This window comes from Neocloeon triangulifer, unplaced genomic scaffold (genome assembly GCF_031216515.1).
Source record: "Neocloeon triangulifer isolate White Clay Creek 2 clone unplaced genomic scaffold, ASM3121651v1 ptg000009l, whole genome shotgun sequence".
Lineage (NCBI taxonomy): Eukaryota > Metazoa > Arthropoda > Insecta > Ephemeroptera > Baetidae > Neocloeon > Neocloeon triangulifer.
The window spans coordinates 5,083,546-5,107,653 of NW_026775551.1; the positions used below are offsets into that span (position 1 = coordinate 5,083,546).

General features: G+C 36.1%; 1 protein-coding gene across 2 annotated transcripts in view; it reads left to right on the forward strand.

Moving 5' to 3' along the window:
- Positions 1–13,961: 13,961 nt before the first annotated feature.
- Positions 13,962–24,108, forward strand: part of LOC132195391 (uncharacterized) — a 123,053-nt gene continuing 112,906 nt past the window's right edge. For both annotated transcript variants that reach the window (XM_059617347.1, XM_059617345.1), the window contains exon 1: positions 13,962–14,213. The gene's annotated coding sequence lies outside the window, so the exon portion shown is untranslated. The remainder of the gene's footprint in view (positions 14,214–24,108) is intronic.

The following is a 24,108-nucleotide window of genomic DNA, read 5'->3' on the forward strand; positions in this document are numbered from 1 at the left end:
CCCTCCATCCTGCTGGCTGTGGCTGCTGCTGCTGCTGCTTTTGGTGCTCCAAGACGAGAGCGAACAAGTCGGGACAGGGATGAGAGACATACATGAAGCTTGAGAAGCAGGCAGAAAGATAAAAGTGGTATGTATTAAATAAATTACTATGACAACGCGTTTAAAGGCAATATTCATATTGTTTGCTGCATTTATAGTTGATGAAATGGCGTTAATTATTTTATTTAAAAACTTTTAAATAAATAATCTCTTGGCTTGGAGCTGAGTTATTGGAGCATTGGAGCATTTTGTGGAATTTTTTCCAAATAAATATCCAAATGAACATTTTTGAAAAATAATTTTTTTTTTTAATGTAGCCAATTAAATTTCTTTTTTGTTTTTTGTCAATGTCGTCAGAATTTTCTCTATTTACCTTACAGGTCTGAAGTTGAAATTTGATTTTTTTTATGGATTTTTCCACATTTTCATTCAATTTTAACGAGAGAATCGAATTTTTACCAAATTTAGATATAATTAGCCGGTAACAAATTAAAAGTTTATTCGAATGCAGCTCCAAACGGCAATTATTGCGGTCGCCGATCAATCGCCACTTTTCAGAAAACATGATCTCTTTATAAACGGCTTGTTTTTCACTACAAATATTAGTCTCGGTGTCGAAGTTAAATGTCCAAAAGAACGGGCAATCTCTAAAAAATTTTTAAAAATTATTTCGTCCATAATAATTTTTTAAAGGCGACATTTTTAAAATCGGCGGTATGTCATTTTTATTTTACTGCCTGCCTCACGCGACACATCTCATTCCATTCCTGTCCTGACTGTACCCAAAAAAGGATTCGATTTTTTCAATTTTATATAGAGTCGATACGAGCACAGAATTTTCAGTCACCCATCAAGTTTGATGTTTGAACTGCTTAATTAATCAAATGCTTTAAAACTAACAATTTAATTTCAGGGACCCTTCAATTGTAAAAATAAAAATATTTAAATAAATATTTTCCTACCAAATCGACAAGATTTAATGCGAAATTTATTGTTTCACCTTGCTAAACCTACTTTCACTATGAGATATATGATCGCATAACAATGCAACTCTCAAGATAAAAAAATCAATAACATCAAAAGATTATATAATTATTTTGAGAACACTTAACTTATATCAGGTATGATAGCCCTGCCGGCAATTGTCAGGGCCGGTTTGATTGTTGGCCATTGTTGCCACTTTATGGCACACAGCTTTTAGGGCCGTTCGTTTGTTCGGACATTTGGGATGCTGCGCGTTTTATTGGTCAGATGGACAAAACTGATACAGGGCAATAATGCGCCTCAGTTTGGTTTCCCGACGTGCTGCTGCGGGACGCACGGTGCACAACACTAAAGCACACACCAGATATACGTTCACATAAATACACGTTTACTCCGCGGCCGACCGGCCATCAGATAAGCCTGCTCAATAATTCCTCGCGGTGCAATAAAATGAGCCATTGTGTTCACTTTTAGTTGAGGAAGCCGAAGCCATTAAACGCGTTCGTAGCTTCGAGCTCCGCATTGATTCTAAAACAGAGTGGATGCTGCACTGCGAGCTTTAATAACTGAAAGGGTTAAGGTATTTTATAATTAATTATTGCTTTACGGCTTTCTATTTGTCTATGAATTGAAATATAAGCGCAATGAAACATTTTTAGACATGTCTGATAATTTGCTATTGATGTTCATGAAGCTAATATTTACAAAGTTTACACAGAATATTTATAATATAATTTAAAAAACAAAAATTAAAAATTTAAGTAATTTTCCTTTCTCTAAAAATCACTTAAAATTTCATTTTTTTCAAAAGACATTAATATCTGCAACAGGTTTTTAAAACTCTTGTGAGAATTTTTTTTTTAATTTCTCTGAATTACTCTCTATAGTTTAAAATAATATCATCTTGTTTTTTTGAGCCAATAAAAATTATAATTATTTGTTTTAAATTGAATATATACAAAGGCTAAAGACTATACATGAATATGTCTCATCAAAATGATTGATAAGTGTGTTAAAAATATTTCCTCTGAAGAGCAGCTCATTTCCACAACAATGGCCCAAGCGGTGAAATGACAAAAAGCGGCAGGTGGGCCTGCTTTGTATTTTAATACATTTCGGCTGAGGCAGCTCGGAAAGAAATAATAAAATACACTGCCGAGAGTCAGAGGGAATTTCGTTCACATTGTTTACCCCTTTAATGGAGTCGGCGATACTCATCTCATTAAACCAACGCGCATCTCGGTTGCCGCTGCCTGCCAACACAAAACCCTGTTCTTTTTATATTTGGCGCTGTAATTGGTGGTTAAAAATGCTGCTGGTATTCGAGTCGGACCAGCAATGCCCAAATTAGTGGGCTAAAAAGCTGACGGATGCGCCAATTAGACAGGCAGGCCATTTTTGGGGCTGGCCAGTCGCTAATCAGGTGGCTCTCGACACGTGCTGAATTATTCATTTCAAAGCAGAGGGTTCTGCGGTTACGAAAGCCAACGACGTGGTATTCCATATTTCACTATACGTTTGTATTACACACGCCATGCAGCCGCGCGGCTCATTAGTGAAATTAAAAAGAAGCAGCAGCTTTTTGCGCCCACACAAAAATGCCAAGATGATGGCACCAAAAGATCAAAGACGCAATTTTCGCAGAATTAATGACAGTTAAATTTTCAACTATAGTAAGAAAATAGTGTTCCTTCAACTTTACACCCTAAATTTCTCTCTTAAGTTTCTTCTTCTTTAATTTATTTAAAATAAATATCAAATAAATATATTTGTTGATATTTAAGTCAGTTAAAAATAAAAAATAAATTCCAGCTATAAATTAATGTAAGTGGACAACTTGTTCTCATTTGGGGACAAACTTTGCCCGAGAGAGTATCAAATTTCTCGAGGAAAATATTTGTTCAGCGGTTTCTTGACTCCCAAGAAAGGCAATGAAGCTTTGGTGACAGTCACATCATCAGTTTAAACATCCCACTGCGTTTAAACGTCCTGGAAGCGACGCAGACGATGATTTTATCAATCTCCCGTGGTGGTGGACGCGTCTTGCGTTTATAAATATGGGTTTATTGTTTGACTTGCGCTCCGTGCCTTTTTCGGCTCTGTAGGGGGCGAAAATAAGAGATAAGGATCATATCATTGAGCGCTATTACTTTCCACCTTAAACTATGTGGCATAGAAGTTTGTTTCAAATTAATTTGTATATGAAAAAATATTTAAAAATATTTCTTCCTAATCTTCACAGTTTCGTATTTTTAAATTAAATTAAAAAATTCTTTTCTAGTGCCAAATAAAAATTTCATAATGTTTTAATTCATTTTTTTGATATTTTTATGTATTAAGTATTAATTATTTAATTAATTAGTAATTATAATTCTCGTTCTTGTGTGTGGCTCAACCCATGAGCAGGTTCACATTCTGATCGATGATTTATAGCACACTTTATGACAAGACGGAAAAGAATCTGGTGTGTGTGGCCTCCATTCGTGACCCCACGGCAGCTAGTAGAGCACACCCTGATGCGCACCACACTTAAAAATGTGAGAAGGAAAAGCGCTTCTTCTTTTTTGGCTCTCCTGCTCGTTTACCCTCCCCGTAATTAAGATTTTTGTCCCAGAAAGGACTGTTTAAATTAAATAAATAATCGGCTTTATTTGGGGTGCCCCCGTGCCTTTTTTATTGTTTTCCCGGAGTTTATCTTTCTATTTATTGGGCTATTTATTTATTTGTAAAGGTCTGGAGGAAAGAGCCGAAGAGAGAGACGTGCCACACACACGGAATTTTGTCCCCTCCGTGGAATCCATCCTCCATGGGCTCTCTTGTTTCATCTCATCAAGACGAGTTTGTTTTCTGATTTATCGCCTAGATATGGGCCGAGAGCTGGGTCACTGGCAGTAGTGGTTGCAGGTATAAAGAAAATCAAAATCTCCGCGCCTGCGGTGGCCAAATCTTATCATTATGGCCATCTCGATGACTTAGCAAAGTGACGAAAAGCCACCAAAAATACCTGATGCAGCGTTTACTACAAACATAACAGTAAAAATTCAACAAATGTTTATATTCTGTATTTTCAAATTAAAATTGGAGGATGTTACTTGAAGAATTATAATAAATAGTCTCAAAATGATGTGACGATATATGTTCAGCTAACCATGTTCCTCATGCGTGAATCATCCAATTTTAATTAAATAAATAAAGCATATTCATTTTGAAATTATTTTTTCTTTCTGCTTTTGATTATCTCAACGAAATTCCCTTGTAACATTAAGACCCCTATACATATCTGCGAAAATTAATATGATGTGCTATATGCAGCGCTGAGTCTCAACTGTTCCCTCTTTTATTTCCTCGTCTTTTCTCTTCGTCGCCGCATTTGATAGCCTCGGATTTATGGCCAATTATTTTAATGGGCTCACATTACCTTGATTCCGGCCATTTTTAGATGAAATAATATAGCTGGCAGAGAGGGTTCTTGCGTATTGACAAGTTCGACTCCGATTGAACAACGCTACTCTTTCACGTAAAATAAAATAAATGTAGAGATTTATACATGACCACGCCTTTATTCGAGGAAGTGCGGAGCGCTATTGAAACGCAGGAAACACGCAAGCTCCATTTCCTTCCCCGATCGCAGAAGAAATTATAATGGAAATAAGTTTTATAATAATTACTTTTCCACACAAATAATTACTGTTATAGAACATTTGAATTCAAGTATGGCAAGGTCATTATAGAATCAAAAGTATTCCATACAATTTGGATGATAATGCAAGTCAAGAACTCGAGCTTTTTCCTCTTTGTAAAAAATTGTTTTTTATTAAAAAAACAATATTATTTTTACGAAGGAAAATATATTAAATTTCTATAACCTACTCGGAGAGCTCAAAAGAATTTTACTTATATCTGATGTAAAAATTTCCTCATTTATTCCATGAGCGTATAATATTTTGGTATTTTTGACAAAATATTTTATTGCAAATTATTCAGTGTAGAAAAATTCCGCAAACCTAATTAGAGTGAATTCTGAGTGGCAAAATAAACGAGTCGCAATTTGTTTCGCCGAAAAACAGACTCCTGAAGCGAAAATTTGAGCCTTGACGTGTCTGTTATATTTTATTTTGAGGAGAAAAAAGTATGCCGCCGCCGCGTTCCTCGTTTTGTAATAATCTCTAGGTGGAAATCTCCCCAATTAACGATTTCCCTCTCTCCTCTCATCCGCAGCTGAAAATTTTTTCTGTGAGAAGAATGAAATATCTTATAATTTATAGCCGAGCGGAACCCTCGGCGCGCGCGCCATTATTTTTCAATTCTTTGCCGTGAAAATGAAGAAAAGAGAGGAGCTTCTCGATAAATGAGCAGAGAATCATCATGCATGTGACCTCATGAACTGAAATGAGACGTCATTACATTACACACTACATACCTCTTTTAATAAATAAGACAGCCAGAAGTAAAGTTGAATAGAAATAAATGAAAAAAAAGGCGGCTCGTTTCATTTCGAACTGCAGACTGGCCGGCGGGGGCATTAATCAAAAGCAGCCAGCTCGAGACGTGAATTCCTCACGGTGTGTTCCAAGGATTTTCAACACTCTTTTGAACAGAAAATATTATTAACCGAGGCAGGCAGTCTCTCTCATTTTATATTATTTTTCCGCTCGTCTCTCGTGAATTTCTTCCTTAGGACAAATTAATGAGATGTGGAGAATTTGATTCATTGCCCATTTATTTATTTGGACGTGTCCAATTACCGGATCGCCGAAATTGAGACGTCGAGAGTAAAACGAGGAAAATATTCGTCGTGCGAATAATAAATTTCAAAATAATTGGACGCGCACCGTAAAAGATGATCGCTAATGATGCCATAATTCTAAATTGGTATTAATTTTTTTACCCAACAGATTGGGAAACCGCACCATTGGTTATTTCGAACTTTATTGTAAAATCGGAATGGTCTTGGGGTAATAAGCAAAAACTCGCTGCTGCTGGTTTGTATTGGTTTGGAGCTAAAATCAATTTCATTGCGCTGTTGCAATAAAGAGAGAAGAGAGTGAGCCTCAGTTCACTATGCACACTATAAAGGGAAATGTATACAAAAATACAGTATGTCTCTTCCATTCGAATGGCCTTTATTATTATTTTTTTCATATTTTGTGTAAAAATAATGGTCTGTCTTTCGAGTTGGATGGAATAAAAGAAGAGCTGTGTGTGTGAGGGGCGACGGGGAAGGCAGCTTGTTAAAAAAGGACAAACATTTTCCGATACACAATTCTATTTGATAGCCCTTCAATCTCTTTATTTGATCGCTGCCTGAGTGCGGCTTTTTCTCTGATCCCTCCTGGCTGGTTTTTTTTTCAGAAAGACCGAGAACGGAGAAGCCGAGTCTCCGCGCCGCACGCATAGCGCTTTTCCCGACAGACTTTGGCCAGATTTGCCTACCGTTAAATTTTATGCCTGAAGAATGACAGGGACGTAAAAGTTTGCCACAATTTCCAACGTGCGTGGAGAGAGACAAGGTAATAAGATTTAAGACCAAAACTGTAGATGTAAAATAGAGATAACTTGTTGAGTAAACAGACGAGAGAGGAGCAAAGTGGCTTTTTGAAAAACATGTAAGTTTGCGCCATGATTTACAACACTCGAAAGTTCCATGTACCGTTCTATCTCCATAATAAAGTTTTTATTCCTAGAAACTATTTTAATATTCTATATAATATTTGTTTTAGACTTGTTGAAGTTCTCCGAGTAAATAATATTAATAATACCAGGAAATTGTAGATTAAGTGATGCAAAATTAATTAGTACCCTTTTCATCTTTTTTAAGGTCAGGCAGTCTGACTCAGGCTGCGTCTTGTCCTTTAATGGTGGTGCAGAAGGCACTGAATGTATTCTTAATTAACTTTATTTGAAAAAATCATCTCAGTTTGCTGGCGTATTCTTCATTGAGAGCCCACGTGATGTTGAGGAAAAAAGCAGAAAACTGAAAAGGAAATGGAAAAGATTAATAAAAGACTGTAGGGCAGTGTGGTGGCTGGGGTTGCAAGGGAAGTTCAGATGTTGATAATATTGTTGTCTGAAGGAATTTAGTTGCAATTTTGTTTGATATTAAATGTTAAAAATATTTCTTCATCTAATTTATTTATATTTGCTATTTTTTATATTATATATTTAAAAAATTAACCTATTTATTTTAATGGGGAAATGGCCTAACAGATTTCATTCCATACTAACGAAACAAATTAAAATTCTCAATCGACGATTAGAGATTAAATTTTACAGAATAGATGCATGTAATAATCTGTTAATTATAAAATTAAAAATAATTACTTCATTTTTTTTTTGCACTTTCGCGTTTTTTTTTATCTTTAAATTTTGTATTTTCAATTAAGATTTTTCAGAAGAGCCCGTTCACGACAAGAATTTTACGAAAATCATTTAAAATTAATGTATGGGCTCGTTGGTTTAATTTTTTATATTGATCTTTTTATAGGCTCCATTTTTTCCGTTTTTTGTCCATCAAATTGTGAATTTTGACTTCAGATGAAAAAATATTTGATATATTATTTTTTATCAATATATTCTCTTGCAACATTTTCTGAACATTCAATAACGTTTCAAATTTGATTTGAAAATAAATGCACCTAGAAAAATTGAAAGATCAACGAAGTCAGCTCATGAATGCTTAAAACGGTGTGCGCCTGATGCAATATTAATATCCGCCTGCGAATGGAAATGCAGTCGCAATCAGTCATGTGAGTAAAACTCGTCGTCGTCGAGAGTGGAAAAAAGTGCATCTCCCTCTCTCGCTATATATTATATTCCCTAGCATCTCTTTTGCAAAAGGTTAGCAGGCCATTTATTTGCCTGGATGCAAATCCTCATTGATCAGAGCAGAGAGCAGCCTGCGCATTATTTGTCTTTTGCACTCCTTTTGCTCTGCCTCGGGAATTTCAAAGTGTATGCCAACGACTGGGACTATTGCTCTTTTCTCTCAGCATCCACTTGCATCATTTTTTACGCTAGAAAAGTCACTGCGCCGAGAGAGCGTGATTAATTTGGCATTCGTGGAAGAGCAAAATACGCCAACAAGTTTAAACTTGCTCATTGATATTACATATTACTGTTGAATTAAACTTAATTCTCAGTCAGAGAAATTTAAGAGTCAGGATTTGAAATAAAAATGAGAAAAAAGCTTTCTTTTAGCAAATGTTTTTAAATTTTTACTTTTTTAATATATTTTTTTTAATTGTACGTATCTTTGTGAGGAGGGCTTTTCCACAAACAGAATCTGCGAAAGTGATCACTCTCAGGGTCACGCAACAATTTATTTGGAAGGAACTGCTCGCAACGTATAATTAACCCACGCCGAGTGAGTGTTTGACTCGTTTGGCTGCGGCCGCCAAATTCGCGCGATGGCGAATTCCAAAGACGACATGATAATTACCGCGCGCCAGTCCGACTTGGGAGGTGGGCATTAGATTATTATTTCGCCGAGAGATTGTTGGCCGCGGCCATTGTTGAGGCCACTCCTCCTGCCGGCAGGTGTGCACCGACAAAAACTTAATACAAATATCCACTCTCCACCACACTCCTTTCTGTGAAAAAAAAATCAAAATGAATAATAGCAGTCACCAAATTGGAAACAGGATGTCTAGTCATGACTGCTACGTAGTGCGCAAAAATATGCGATAATTGTCCTTCGAAAAGTTGAATCATCGCGCAATTTTGTTCCACTCAGTCTTTTACTTTGCCAGGGCGTTTTACAATATTTAAAAAATATAATTTTTAATAAAGCATGAAATAAAAGCATAAACATACGATTTTAAAATGATATCAACCATGAATAAAAAAAAACTAATAAAATATTAAGATTTAACAGAAATTTATCATTTTAAATCAGACGTTTGTATCAAAACTCAAGCAAGTAAAAAATTGTCTCATAATTAAATTTTAATCATTAGTAGCAACTTTAAAAAATCAGCTAAAATTTGTGATATTTTTAATATACGCACACAAAAATTTTGAAATTTAAATGCTTTTCTCATCCACACAAAGGAACTAATAAAAAGCATTTCTAAGTAAGCCACTTTTGCACTTTGCAGAAGAATTTAATTAAAATATTCGCGAAGCAAATATAAATAAATTTCCCTCCGCTTGCTGTTGAACAAGCTGCCGCTTAAGAGTAGCTACAATTTCTCTTACAGCAGCATCAAGGACCAGAGAGCGAAAATCCAAATTAAGTATCAGTTTCTCGGAAGCAGAAAAGCAACAGCCAAACGAGCGCCGGCCCTAAATTATCCTAACGGGCAAAATAAAGAGCCTAAAACCTATCCTGCGCCGCCGCTCTTCGCGAACATATAAATTCACTGCAGGGTGGCTAAAAATTTATTCGACTGTGCGCATTCGAATGAATAAATCAAACTGTCACGGGTGCCTAATTTTATGGGCCGGCTGTTTCTCGCTCTCTCTCTGTCTCGAAAAAGGTGCTGTGCGTCCTATATTAGAAAATTATAAACCTTACACTTAATTTCGATGCTCCTCCGCATAGCACACCGCACGCGGTGGCTTAAACGACGTGCCCTCTGCTCGGAAAGAAAATTAGTGTATATTTCTGCCCCGACGGCCTCTTGTTTTATTGGACCAGATATTGTGTTCTAACGCGTGCGAGATTTATTTGTTGCTCGGTCCCGCCACCTCCTCAAGGAATAGTGGCTGCGCTAACAATGAGCAGTAAAAAAATATTCTCACTTTAGCCGCGGGTCGTTTTTGCAGCTTGCGTATTTTAGAGTTATTTTATTGGTTGAGAATAATCCTAAATATGTCCGCCCAAAATGAAATATACATTGAAGCCAGCAGGTATACTGCGAATGAAAAGCTTTTCAAATTAAAAATTTAAATTGCATTAAATGCATTACCGTCAAATGAAAATTGAAATACTTTCAAATCAATGCTGAAAAAGGAAATAATCAATCAATTTTAAGTTCTTTTCTCTCTTCTTTTAAATTTTTTTCTTTGAATTGAATTAAATTCAAATGAGTTTGCACGCGGGGCAGCTTTGCCCTAGTTCATGAACCCAATAAATTCCCTTTTCAACTAAATGATTCCAATTCTTTATTTTTAAATTTTTTAATATTCAATTGATTTGATTTGTGAAGAATAAAAAATAATAATTCAGAAACGGTCGTTAAAGTGAAAGTTTACTTATGTGACAAATCAACTAATAATAGCGTGGTAATTATAATTTAAGTTCTGCAACCCACTGCAACACCCTTGAAAAGAATTACATGTATTTGGAATACAATACAGCCTTTTCTGGCTCTTCATCACTGGACCAATTGAATAAAAAAATTCTTCTGCATCCTGGATTTTTTTAAATGATTTTGGGAATTATTTCATTTAAATACAAAAGGCATATATATTACATAAAGCCAATGAATTTAAATATTTGAATAAATTATTTTCATTCGATGAATTGAATAAAATAATAATAAGAATTGCTGCAAAAAATTGGAGCTTCACATATATTTTGCGATAAAAGTCAAAAAGTCAACTTAAAAATAAATACTGATTGTTGTAAATTTTCTACACAAGCAAGCAAACCCTTTTAGAGCCCATATCTTATTCAAGCAAGAGCAAAACACAGCCCAAGGCACGAGAAAATCTGCGAAGGAGCAGCTTACCGTATTTTGCGAAATGCAACTTTTCAACTCACAATCAAGCTTTTCCGCGAAAGACAAGCTCTTGTGTTCATAAAATACGATCCGAACACAGCGTTCATGTGAGAGGAGATATATATTGCATCATTTTATTCACCAAGAGTGGTATCCTCTTACTTTGAATACAATACTTCGACCCATACGCATATTATTTCTCGTCGGCGTGTAAATAAATACATGCATTGCGGAGCGGCTTTAAGCATTATTATTATTATTACAACATGCCCAGAGCATTTGGACCCAGCGTCGCATTAGCATACATAAATGGCGAATGAGCTGTCATAATGTGAGGCGCGTCCCTCGAGAGGTGCTTTTGCTTGACGGCAGCGCGCAGACAAAAGCGGGCCACGTAAGTCTCAATCATCGCCAGCTGTATACGTTTGGAGTTTCCGAACAGTTCGGCGACGCCACAGTATTTTGTTACTTTCACGGGTCGACTACTTGAGTTAAAAAAACTCAAACAAGGGCACCAACATTTTAAATCCAAACCGCAATTTCTTTGAATTACAACACCATAAAAAATTAAAATTGAATATTAAATATGCTAAAATTTTAAATTAGGAATAAATTTGTATATTTCACGTTGATTATTTGAAGCCCTTACATAAAATATCACAAACTCTCTTAATTTTTTTAATTTATACAATTACTTGTAGTCTTTTTATAGATTATTATTAAATGCCACATGCATGAATCTTTATAAAATAAACTTTAAAGAAGGTATTTAATTATATTTTTTGAAATTACAGCCAAGTGTATGTAATGATTCAAGAGATGTTGTTTTTCTAGAAAAGGTTTTCAATAATATAGAATTAAAAATAGAATTAGAATTGGCTCCTTGCAAATTTCTTTTTCCCTTGTGAAAATTACTTTGGCACTGCTTTCCTCACATTTTATTTACTCTAGACTTTAATAAATTGAAACATTATGCAGATCAAAAATTGATAAGTCGCCTGAATCGCGAGTGTCGACGGCATCGTGCTGAATAATTCAACGGCGGCGAAATTGCATTCTGAAAGTAGTCCATTGTCAGCCTGCCGGGATTTATATTCCACCAGCCTGGCTATTATTCATGCACGCGCTATTCTCCCCTTGGCCGGCGTTCTCCGGGGACATTGTGTACTCAGTACGAAGGGAGATGTAATAATTAAACCGGCGAATATGATTACAAGCTGAGGGTTGAAACCCTTAATCATATCCGTGGCTCTTTGCAATTAGCTCTATGATCACAATGCCTGAGGCGAAATTTCGGAGCCAATACACACCCCTTTCAACCCCTCGTCTCATTATCGACTTTGCTAAGTAAGTCGCACACACAAACTCGCAAAGCTCGGCGCCAAATTGACCGGCGAAAACAGCCACCGGCTGCTTCTTTGCAATTAAAGATTTTTCTTCTCTGAACTATGTTGTTGTATGCCTAATTGTAAAAAAATAGTGTCTCACATAAAATTTGCCTTTTTCATTTCATGTGTGGTGATTATATGGGTATTAATCTGTTGAAAGTAACATTTTTTTATGACTAGTTAATTATAGAAATTCCAAACCTTCTCTTCTCCTTCATTTGTTGCAATATTTGATAGGGATTTTTAATGATTTTATATTTTAATCTCTTTCCGATTGAAAATTCTTAGTGAAAGTACTTTTCGAAACCCTTGTTTCCATTTGCAGTTTTCTGATAAATTAACTCTAAAAATTTAAGCACCCTTGCATATTTATATAATAGATAAATAATAAATAATTATGAAAAAAATTTGAATGCTAATACTTGAGATGGATTTAAATAATAATAATATTACAAATAACAATAATATTTGAAATACAAAACTGCAATTATATTTAGAATGAGTAAAAAATATTTTATTTTTTTACATTTATAAAATAATAAAAAGCAACTGTAATATTAATTAATAGCGATTAATAGTATAACATAATCCTCTTATTACTATGTGGACTAAAAGTAACACTACATATACTGATATTAGCAAATTAAATTAATGGTGCTGATTTTAATCGAAATAAATCTGATGATCTTAGAATGTTTTGCAAATGCGCGGGGCTACGAGGTTGATGTGGAGTCTCTCTATGGTCTATGTTGCATAAAAAAACAAATGGATCTCTGCTTGGCTGGCTCATAACAAGGTCTTCTCGTAGTGTGAGTGAGTTATTCAGGAAAAAAGCAAGCAACGTTTTTGGTGGACTCGCCCAAAATATGACGGTTCGGCTGTCAGATCTGCGCGGATCATGGGAGTGTAATTTTCCCCCAAGTGCCGTGGCTAACAAGACCCTATCCTCTATATTTGATATTTCTCACGAGTCTGACAGCATCAGATAGGCCTGGCGTATCATCTCTCTGGCCATGTGTGATGGGATAACCATGATTGCTCCGCGTGCGCTCGGCACCCAAATTACTACGTGTGAAAAATGAGCGCCTCCGCCGAACCGGACACTCTTGCGCTCTCTGCAGCCCAGAGAAACAATGGAAAATTGAGCAATTTTGTGGGTGAGCTCGAGGCGGATAATGAGGCACCTCATTACCTCGAAAGATGCGGCGATGACGCGGCGACGCTCAGCAATCACCAAAAATGCCTCTTTCCGCCCATTTTCAACACAAAACATGAAACATTTACGTTTTGGGTTCCCATTAAAATAATTCTCTTGGAAATAATAATTCATCTTATGGAAAAAAATTCAAAATGCAATAAAAAGTTAATTTGATTGAAGGAATTTGCACTTGAGGAGAGATCATGGAAGTGAAGAAAAACTTGCAATTTTATTTATATATTTAAAAAAATTTCTATCAACGAGGACAAGCCCATTTTACTTCATTTCTAAATAGAAAAAAAATATACGGTATGAAAATATTTATTAAAAATATATTGTTTTCTCAAAATGTGCGAGAGAAATTCACTTTCTCAAGAGTAAAGAATTTTCAAAATATTTATTTAAATGGGGCAAATTATCAGACACACACAAAGCTGGTGCAGATATTAATAATCTCTTGAGCAGGTATGCGTGCGAGCAAAATAATTAACTCGCGGATAAACATAATCCGCGGCGGTGGGCGCGCGAGACTCATAATTTGAATCCGGCGTCGAAGCTTAATTATTAGCGGGAGCACGGCGGCGGTAGGCGGCGCTGCGGTTTCCCCTCCGTCCGTGGAGCGAGGAAGGGCGAAGGACCGGCGTCGGAGGGGGTCGGGGCCGCCAGCACGCGCTGCCGATCAGTGCAGCTCCACCGGAGGTGGGCTTCGTGTGTCTCTCGAAATTGTTTCCCAGCCTACAATAGATAGACCCAGTGAGCATTGTCAGTGAACGAAAACAATCTTTCGCCTCCGAGAAGTCCGAGAGATCCGGATTATCGCTGCAGACTTCGGTGACGCTGCGACCCGCGGAGGACGTTTCGCGCCGCCCTTCGTCCGATCGTCTCTTCGGCCCAGGTGATTCACGAACCCAACGGAAGATCGCGCACCTGTGACTCAGGGTAAGTAAAAAAAAAAAACATCCCTATCCTATTTCATTTTTAAACGAGTGGCAAAAAATAAAATCATAATAATGTAATTAATTTTATATGTAAATGAATATTTATGTTATTAAAATGCAACTTTTTTTTTAATTTTCAAGAAATTTTATAAATTCAATTCTTTTCCTTATGTCAAGAAAACAAATAAATCCATGTATGTATTTCGTAAAAATTTTAACTAGCATAATTTCAAGGATTTAAAAATGAAGATGAACACTTTGATCTTTGATTTCTCGACTGGAAATTTGTGAATTTTTTTTCGTGACGATTGTCTTGGCGATCGTTTGAAATAATAAACCTTCTAAAAAAACGTTTTTATCTCTTTACAATTATTGCCCTGTTCATGATTTGCGCGGAATGTGAGCACTCGAGACAAATTATCACTGGCTTGCTTAGGAATTTAAGACTCGCTAAATTACTCGAAACGTCCTTGGGCCGGTTCGGTCAAAATATTTACGCAGACTCTGTATACGAAATAGATGGAATTTATTATTTTCCTTGTCCACCGGTTTGTCTGGTGTATTATTTTGTACACACACTCGTTCGCCCTCATGCCCGACGAGTACAACACACGTTCAATTATATATTTTTTCCCCGACAACTGGTTTGCTGACCACTCGGTCCGTCTGAGCCGCTCGTAAATAATAAAATAAATATAAAACGCTCTCGTCTTTCTATCTCGTTTATATTCCCTCACATGACGGAGAGTGCCTGCATAATTGTGTGCATATTGAATTAATTTTTGTGAATCTCGTGAGCGCATTTGATTCATTACGACGAAACTCGTCCTCAGCGAACTGGTTGACTTCGGAGCTCATTATTTTTTGATTGCCAGACTTTCAACTTCTATTATGCGTCCTCCGTCTGAATTATTATTATTTTTATTGTCCGATGGAGTTTGTTAGAGCCGGGCCGTTTGTCATTCGAATGACAAATAATTGGGGAGGAGTGATAAACTGACAAATCGGACGCCATTATTTGTGACGACCTCTTTCTTTTATAACTTCTGTTCCTCTCAAAAATTCGCCGGCCCATTGTTGTAATTAGGCCTCATTGTTTAACTTATTCAACGCAAAGCGACAGACGTGACAGTTGCAAATATGAATAAATTTAACATTTCATTCAATGTTGATTTGAATTTATAAAAATCGGCTTTTCCGCGATGGACTTCGTGAGTTTTTTATTGTTTAAGTAAAAACAATATGTTTCGGGACTGCAGCCATAATGCATGAGCTCTGTGAAATCATTTTTACAAGAATCAGTACAAAGTGGAAGCTTTTGAAAAATATTTGTCTTTCTAATTAACATTTTTATTGCGAAAAATTATTCAAAGCTACATTTTTACACTATTTTTAACGCGATTTGACTCTCGCATTTTTTAACATTAATTTTTTTGAACAATTTTGATCAGATTGAATATTGGAACATGTGTTTTGAGCGTACCTTTCTAACTGGTTTTTGGATTTTTTTCTCTGAATATTTTTGCCAAATTTTGAACTAAAATATTCACAAAACTCATTTAGGAAAAGCCGACTTTAAATTCTATAATCATAAATTTTCCTAAATCCTCCTAATCAAAATTAAATAAATATTTTTGTTAGGTCCACTTATATTTAAGGGCTAAACTTCAATCGCAATTTGAATCTTTATAACCTATTAACTGATTGCTTTTTTCTATAAAAAAAATTCATAATATTTCATTTAATAAAAATTTCAAGCCCATATTCATAAAGGGCGATTATCAAAAGAAAATGTAAAATATACCAAAACAAAAAATTTGTGCAGCAAGCACAATGATTTTTAGATAGAGAAAAAAATTTGTCATTTGATTCGAAATCACAGCGGCTCGGATCAATTTAACATCTCGGCCCGAAACGTTGCGACATTATTAAATACGCTTCGAGTCGTTTGGTGCACCAAATCTGAATATTGATTATAATATATAGCACTGGTGCCTGCCTCTGTAATTTGGAGAGTCCAAATCAAAGCTCGTCAGAAAATCTAAATGCACGGCCTGGCGTTTGATGCTGCTCGCATAAGAGTTATTCAAACACGGAGAGCGAGTCAGTGAAGCACCGATATATTGCGAGAGGCGCGGTGATATTGGATGGTCTCTACTTTGATTAGTATGGCTCCTGGCAAGAACAACTCAAACACCTCACCTCCAGCCACCAGCTCATCTCGGCTCAAACCAATAAATATACTCTCTGTCTGCTCAAATACAGCAAGGCCGCCGCGTGTTCCATTTCACCAAATGAAATACGTGAGATTCACAATTTCCCGAATGATGCGTTTTTCACGTTTTTTCTCTCGCTTTTTTATATTCGCAACCGCGCTGCTTATTCTGATGAAAAGTTGGAAAAGCAGCAACAGACGAGGACGTTGAAATTGGTTTCCCTTGGTGCTGCGGGACTGCAATGGCCGCGGGGAGTTGCTCTTCATTTCCAGATTACTTTCCTCAAAGCCAAGTTTTGAACAAATAAATTAGGCTTTTTTGATTTGTCAGTGTTTTACTCTTTTTAATCATATTCATTTACTGATGGAAACGTCGCACTAGTTAGAATAAATTTAATCTAATTTTTAAACTTCTTTTCCAAATGCAGAGATCAGGCATTCCAACTTTCAACACTCAAATCATTTTTCAATTTTTTTTTCTGCTGTTTTTTGTTTTCAATCTCGCAAATAATAATCTTTAAAGAAATCCTCAATGGGTTTCTTTTTTTTTAAATAATAATTATTGATTTTTCTTAATTTTGTGAGTATGTGTGTTTTTTTTCTTGTAATTTTCTGTGTTGAGTTGTGTCCAGTTTCCGTTTTAATTTTTCAGAGAAAACTTAACTTAGATTCAGAAAACTGAGCGAGGAAAACGAATTAAAATGTCCAAATTTAAATTTTAATTGGAAATTTTAATACTTTACAAATCAAATTTAAATTTCTGTTTCCAAAATAGTTAAAGTCGTTTTCCAAGCATTGGTTTTCTCGCTCAGTTTCTGAATCCACGTTAAGTTTTCTCTGAAAAATTATTAATTATAGTTTATGAACTTTTACTAAAGAACGCCAAAATTTTTCATTCATCCTTTCTATTTAATAATCATAAGAAATGAATTAAATTGTATCCCTCTTATTTGGGTCAAAGGACTTTAAAAATAGAAGATAGGAAATGAAAGGGTTACAATTAAAAGAATTGAATATAGATTTCAATTCAATGGTTGTTGGCGCTTTAATTCTGGTTAATAATTCATGGGGAAGTATAGATAATGCAGGACATTAGAGTGCTGCACGCGATCGACGCACCCTAACACTGTCGTTGAACGACAAATGACACGGTCAGTCGCGGATAATGGCCCTCGGTCGCACTGACAAGATTTTGCACTCAGACACTCGACCTCCCCGCATTGCATTTTATTTCAAATAATCTGCTCTCATCGCGGGTGCAGCCAGTCGACGAGGATAAAATAAAGACTTATTATACTGCGTGGGACCGTCGGCGCCCCGAGCATGTGCCCGAGTGCAATATTATTGGAGACAAAAGGAAGGCCACGCGCGGTTACTGCAGCCAAACACGCGAGTTTGGAATTTCAAGAATTTCTAATTAAGTGAAAATGGTCATTGCTCGTTACCTGGCAGGCACAAATGCGCTTATCTGCTCTCCGAGTATATGACGATGGCGTGACACAGAAATTATTATGTGTTTACTTTTCCAAAGGTTTTGGTGCTTGAGAATGTCGTCAACCATTATTCATTCGCCCACCGTGCATTAACTTTTAATTAACCCCTTTTTATATGCAGGGAAGTGAATTTTGAATTGCTTAATAGCATCGCTTCTTTCCTTTATGGCTTTAAAAAGTAATTATAATAATATACTTTTTATATGTTACTGAAATTGCCATTTCAACTAACTTCATTGTCCGATCATTATTAAAAAATTGAAAAATAAAAAAAAAAAGACATTTAATATGCGCCAATCTTAACATTTTTTTATTTAGATTGATATGATTTAAATGATTTGGTAAAGAGGAATGACAATTGCATACATAATAAAACATTTTCTGTATTGCTAATCTTACTATAATTAAAATAAAATTGTAATAATGAATAGATTTTATCGGTTTCAAATCCAAAAATATATGTTGTTCTTCTGCATTGAATATGTAATTAATTTGTCACATGAAACCTCAAATTTTAGAAGAAGATGAATTGTTAAAATTTTGGATATGAAAACTGATGCAAACTATTCCTTATTAAAAGTTAATTTAATGTATTAGAGATTAGAAATACAGAAAATTAATGATCTGCTGTGTGTTTATGCAAATTTTTATCTTTAATTAATAATATAAATCTTTAAACTGAATGAATTTGACTTGAATAAATCAAATATTAAGATCGGCCTATCAATTTATATGTTTTATATTTAAAACTTCAATATTGATGATTATCAAATGCAGCTGTAAAGCTTTATTGCATATTATGGAATAATACAGTATCTCCCGTGCGACCCACACATTTCTGTATTTTGTCAAATGAAATAAACAGCAGGGAAAAAAGAAATAAACATTGTATTAACAAGCAATATTTGTAATTTGCATATTCCTTTACAGTTAAGTATTGAATATTTATTTTGTAATAAGAAATTTTGCATTAGAAATTTAGAAGAGAAACTGAAATTTTCTTTTAAAAAGTGCCTGTGGGGAATTAAAGCAGAGCCACGTATTTGTGCGCTGCAAAAATACCCACTTAATTTGCAGCAAAGCGGCACATCAGGTGTCGGAGCCGAGTCCGCGAAGCGGCCGTTGGGACTTGTTCCGCGTTCTCGCCGCTCGCAAGTCGTGAAAAGTGAAAATGCATTCGTCGGCAAATTGGATCTGTTGGCATTTTCAATAAGAGCAGGGCTAAAAGAACTCTGAAGCGCAACAGCCCTGTAACGGCCGCACACACGTCGCGCCCAGGGGAAATTTTGCGCTTGCCCCTGTAACGTATACACACCCGCCGCGCTGCTGAATTGCAGATTCTCGACCAACCACTCGCTGGCCATTTTGGATATGTGATGTGCTCGAAATTCCGCGCGCGCCTCACCCAATGTTTTGTTGTTCATCGACAAACACCCGCTGCAGCCATTTCGCTCGTTAATTATCCAAATATTGAACAAACTCTCGCTGCCCTCTGAATAAAAAAAAAACGCCTCTCCTTTTTTCGATATGTTCCGTCCTACCTCATTTTGCTATTGTTATTGGCTCGACGCATTTTGCTTGGAAAGCAAAGCAAAATTTGCGTGACGCCGGCAGGTGCACATCAAAGGAGGGCGAACGTTGCAGAGTTTTCATTCAATTTGTGTGATTAAAAGTTTCCAGAGCCCAAAGTTTTGGACACGGCAGGCCCTCTCATGTTGTGTGCGTTAGTCGCTTTTCTACGCACAGTACCAAAAGTTGAGGGGGAAAAATAAAATTAATGAATTAAACCTTATTTATTAAGCCTTTTCCATTGATCTACAAACAAAATGAAAATCGAACAGTAACTCTTTATCTTTAGTCTTCAGATTTTTTTTCTTTTTTAAAGAGAAATCCATTTAAAAAACATAAGAATTTGTGTAAAATTATTTGTTTTCAAACGTTTAATTAAGTTCTGCTGTTATATAGGCGCAGAGCTGGTTGGTGTTTTTTTTTCTTTTCTTTGTCTTCTTTCAAGGAAGCATCGAACATTCCCAGTCAAGGCTGTCAGCAATTAGAATCGTTTCGATAGCAACAACTCGGTCCCTCCTTAAATTTTCTTTGAAGTAAACAGTTTGAACATTTGAAGGAGCACCCGTAGCAAAATAAGAAGTGTGTTGAATCAAAGCCAAAGCGAGATTCCCTCGGCTATTTCTAGCCCATGAATGAACAAATAGAAACCATTTGCGGCGCACGCGACCAAGAAAAGGAGAACTAAGTGCCTTCCTTAGGCTTCATAACGAAAAATTTCCTCTCTCTCCGAAGGACCGAAAAAATCTCCCAGCCTTATACGAGGGGTGCGAAAGACAAACAAAGTGCACATTCTCAAAATCGGCCGCGCACTTGGTTGGGCTGAGGACCAAACAGAATTTATCACACTGCCGAGAAACTCAATGGGAAACATCTGACTAGGCGAGTCGGACCATTTGCAGCCCTCGCTCTCGTGAGTGGCGTGTTCCACCACCGTGTAAACAAGACGAAAACCACCCTCTGGACCCTCAAGCGCCTGCTTAATTGGAAAAATGTGAGAGTTTTGAACGTTAAAAGCCAACGTGCTTGTTGTTAGCCAAACAAACCGACATAATTTACACCCTCCAATTTTTTACTTAATTCCAACCAAGCCCTCCAAAAATTTGTTCAAGAGTTAATTAGACCAGAAAATCTGGCTTTTTACAACCCTTATCTAGCACTGAAGTGAAAATTTTAGATACATTTGGAGTTTAAATAAATATTTTTAATTTTTGGTATCTTTAAATAATAAAATACATCAAATTTTCAGGAAGTACTGATTTTAATTATTATTTAACATGCGATGAGGAATGTTCCTGATTTATCTCAAAATTTTCCAGCAGGAAAATTTATCAAGTGTTTTTTATATATTTTCATGTTTTTAATATGGCTGAAAATTTTCCGACATAGAGATGAATAAATTGAAAATAATAATATTTATACATTTTTATTCCAACACAGACTTAATTCTTTTTGATTAATCGCTTGAGTGGAAAATTATTTTTCCAACGAACCCTGTGCTCGTTTTTCTCTCTTTGAGTTTCCCGCAAGCAATAAATTTAGATCTCCTTACTTTCCAATCTGCTCGCGCTGTGTAATAAATATATCCATCTCTCGCCTTGTGCATTGTAGATGAAATGGAGAAAAAAAATGAGATGGGAGCGGAGCAGCAAAGCTACAGCACCGCACAGTCCGCTTTAATCCAAATTGATGTTCAGTCAAGATTACGAAAATAAAATGCGCGTCGAGATTTTTCTCTTGCTCGGGCCGCCCGTTTATTTTTAATCCTTTCACTTAATATTATCTTCTCGTGGGGCAAACCCAAATGATTTTGAATCGTCTTTCCCTCCGAGATTCAAATTATAAATAATAAGAAATAAATTCTAAGCGGCAATAATTTCCCTTTCAAACTTGCGATTTTGCAGCTGCGCAAAAAATCCTCTTTTAAAATAAAGGTGCGACTTTTTGACAATTTCCTTTCACGTCTATGACATCATAAATATGAATTATTTCGTTTCTAAGCCGCAATTCGGCATACTCGAGTGCAATTGTAGAAAAAGAGTGACATATCGCGAAGCCTCTCTCGGCTGCTCACCTGCGCGTTTATTTTTCGGCCACCCGGCCTGTCTTTTGACTTTGACGGGGCAAGTCCGTGAAATCGCTTAACCTCTCTTTCTTCCCATCTCTTCGCGTCGAGAGAGAATATAAAAAGCAGCCGCGCCAGCGAGACCAGGTGATAAGAAAACTGGAATGCAACTGAAGGAAAAAATAATGTTATGGCTCTTGCTGGGAAAATTCTTGCATCGGCGTGGAAAATGGTGCAGTGTGGCAGGAAGAGTCAGGGTGGTCCTGCTGTTTTTTCTCCAAATTTATTTGATATTATATTGTACGTGTTGGTTTTTCACCATAGGACTTTTCTTGTCGCTTCCTAAGGGATTTCATTCTCAGTTTATTGCCAGGGGAAATGTGTTCCGCAGAGAAAGATATTATTGCGCGTCAAAAGGGACCACAGCGGGAGAAAAGCGCTATCCATTTTTATTTTCACTCAATTCTAATAAAATTTATTTCTTTATTAAATTCAAAATAATTGAAAGATAAATCAAAATTGTTATATCATTTTTTTTTAACAAACTTCCAAATTATGAAATAATTGGAAAAAATATATGAAATTTTTTGGCAAATTGAAGTCTAGATTTTGGAAGAAAGCTAATCAGTGAAAGTGTACAGACTTTTGCGATTCATTTGAGCAGACGGCGTTGGAGAGTGAAAATGCAACAAAACAACAACGATAAAACTTCATGGGCAGACGCCAATTCTTGAATTCGCTCTCTCGCTGCCACCATCATCGCATAAAATAAAACTCTCCCTCAATCCGCATCAAGATCGCTGATTCATTTATCGAAGTTTTCTGCAGCACTGGAAACAAATAATATCGACTGCTGGCTTGGCTTTTTTCTTCTTCTCTTGCGATTTTACGACTCGCTTGCCTGATGAGCACTTCCATTAAACAAATTGCTCTTCAATAATATTCCAGTCGCTCTGCATGCCGCCAGAAAACCAATCAAATCAGACTTCGCAATAAAAATTTAGAGCGAGGGATGAAATTTGAAAAACTGCTTCTCCAGCCGACACGAATATCTTTGTGGTTTTTGTTTTCAAATGAAGTCAAAAATGTTCAAGAGGCCTAACGTATAAAATCCCGCCTTGAATTTGTGATTGATGAATTCATATTGTATGAAAAGCAACAAAGAAAATTGATTTCTTTTTTGCGGCGAATTCGAATCAATCACTTGACACACCTCTTATGAAAATATCCAGCCAAGAGATAAAATAATATCTGCCCTTGCGGCCGATTTGTTCTCAGTGAAAAATGGTCTACAAACAGCCTGCAGCTCTCGCTCGTAGAAAAGGGTTGTTATGTGCCTCTGCCTTCTCATCCCTCTCGTTCGCAGGGGTTGAAAAAGCGACGGCATTGTTGCGCTTGAAATTGTTTGCACGCGGATCAGCGAGGGCTTGATCGCATCAGCAGGCCTGGGAAATTGCTAAACCCTTAAATCACGAGTCTTTCTCATCTATTTTGCCACCCAGGCTCTGATTTACGCGAACGAATCAGCTGTGGAGAAAAACTACACGGTACGTGTAAAAATTTTACGGCGAATTTTCAGCTTATTTATTTTCTATTTCATCATGCGTTTGCGCCAGTTTATCGCCCCTCTGCCGGTATTTTCTATCAAAGGGCACGAAATTGATTTTGGATGAAAGTGAAAAGTCAAAGGGGAGCTTTTTTGTTGGGAAATAAAAAAATGAAATTCACCCCCATTCTAACATACATCAGTGTTTTGAGGCCAAAGCTTTGAAAATATTTATTTTCTTCCATTATATTTAATTATGTACTTATTTTATTCATTTAATTTTCAGTTACAAGGAATCCTAAAATTACAGCATTCATAACACATTCATAAATTAAAAAAGGTTTAAGACTTAATTTCAAATTTCTAAATTTCACAATTTTTATGTAATTTTAAATTTTGACTTAGAATAAATAAAAATAAGCAATTATTACAATAATTATTAAATAAATTTTCTATCAATCCAAGTTACAAAGCATCATGAGTATACAAATAAATTGAGATTTGTACTTGCAATTTTAACAATAAATAAAAGAAATAATGAATTTAACGTTTCATCTTTATAAAAAAATCAATAATTATCCTATACAATTAACTCATTTTTGTTTTTCCCTTTTATGAAGATAATAATTGGAAGAGAGCAAAGTATTGAGCCCCTCTTTGTCCATAATGCTCTGACTTTATTTTCTTCTTAGTTCTGTTTTCGTTGAAAAGAATGAAAACTCTGCTTCTCTTGTTCAAATGGCTAATGCATTTTATCAGGATCTGAGCGCTGCTGGGAACTGGCATGGCTGGTGTAACAATTCCAGGCACCGCACAATGACATTAATGGCCCTCTGTTTTGTCGCCATAACTCTCTCCATTTTATTGGACAGCATCAGCAGCTCAGAATCTGCTGTGATCTTTAATAAAGCAGCCGCTGGAAACAGTTCCCTTGCGATTCGCCCGCGCTCTTTGATATTTATCTGCGCGAGCGTGGCAATTAGCCTGCTGCTGGCTTGAATTCTCAAAGGC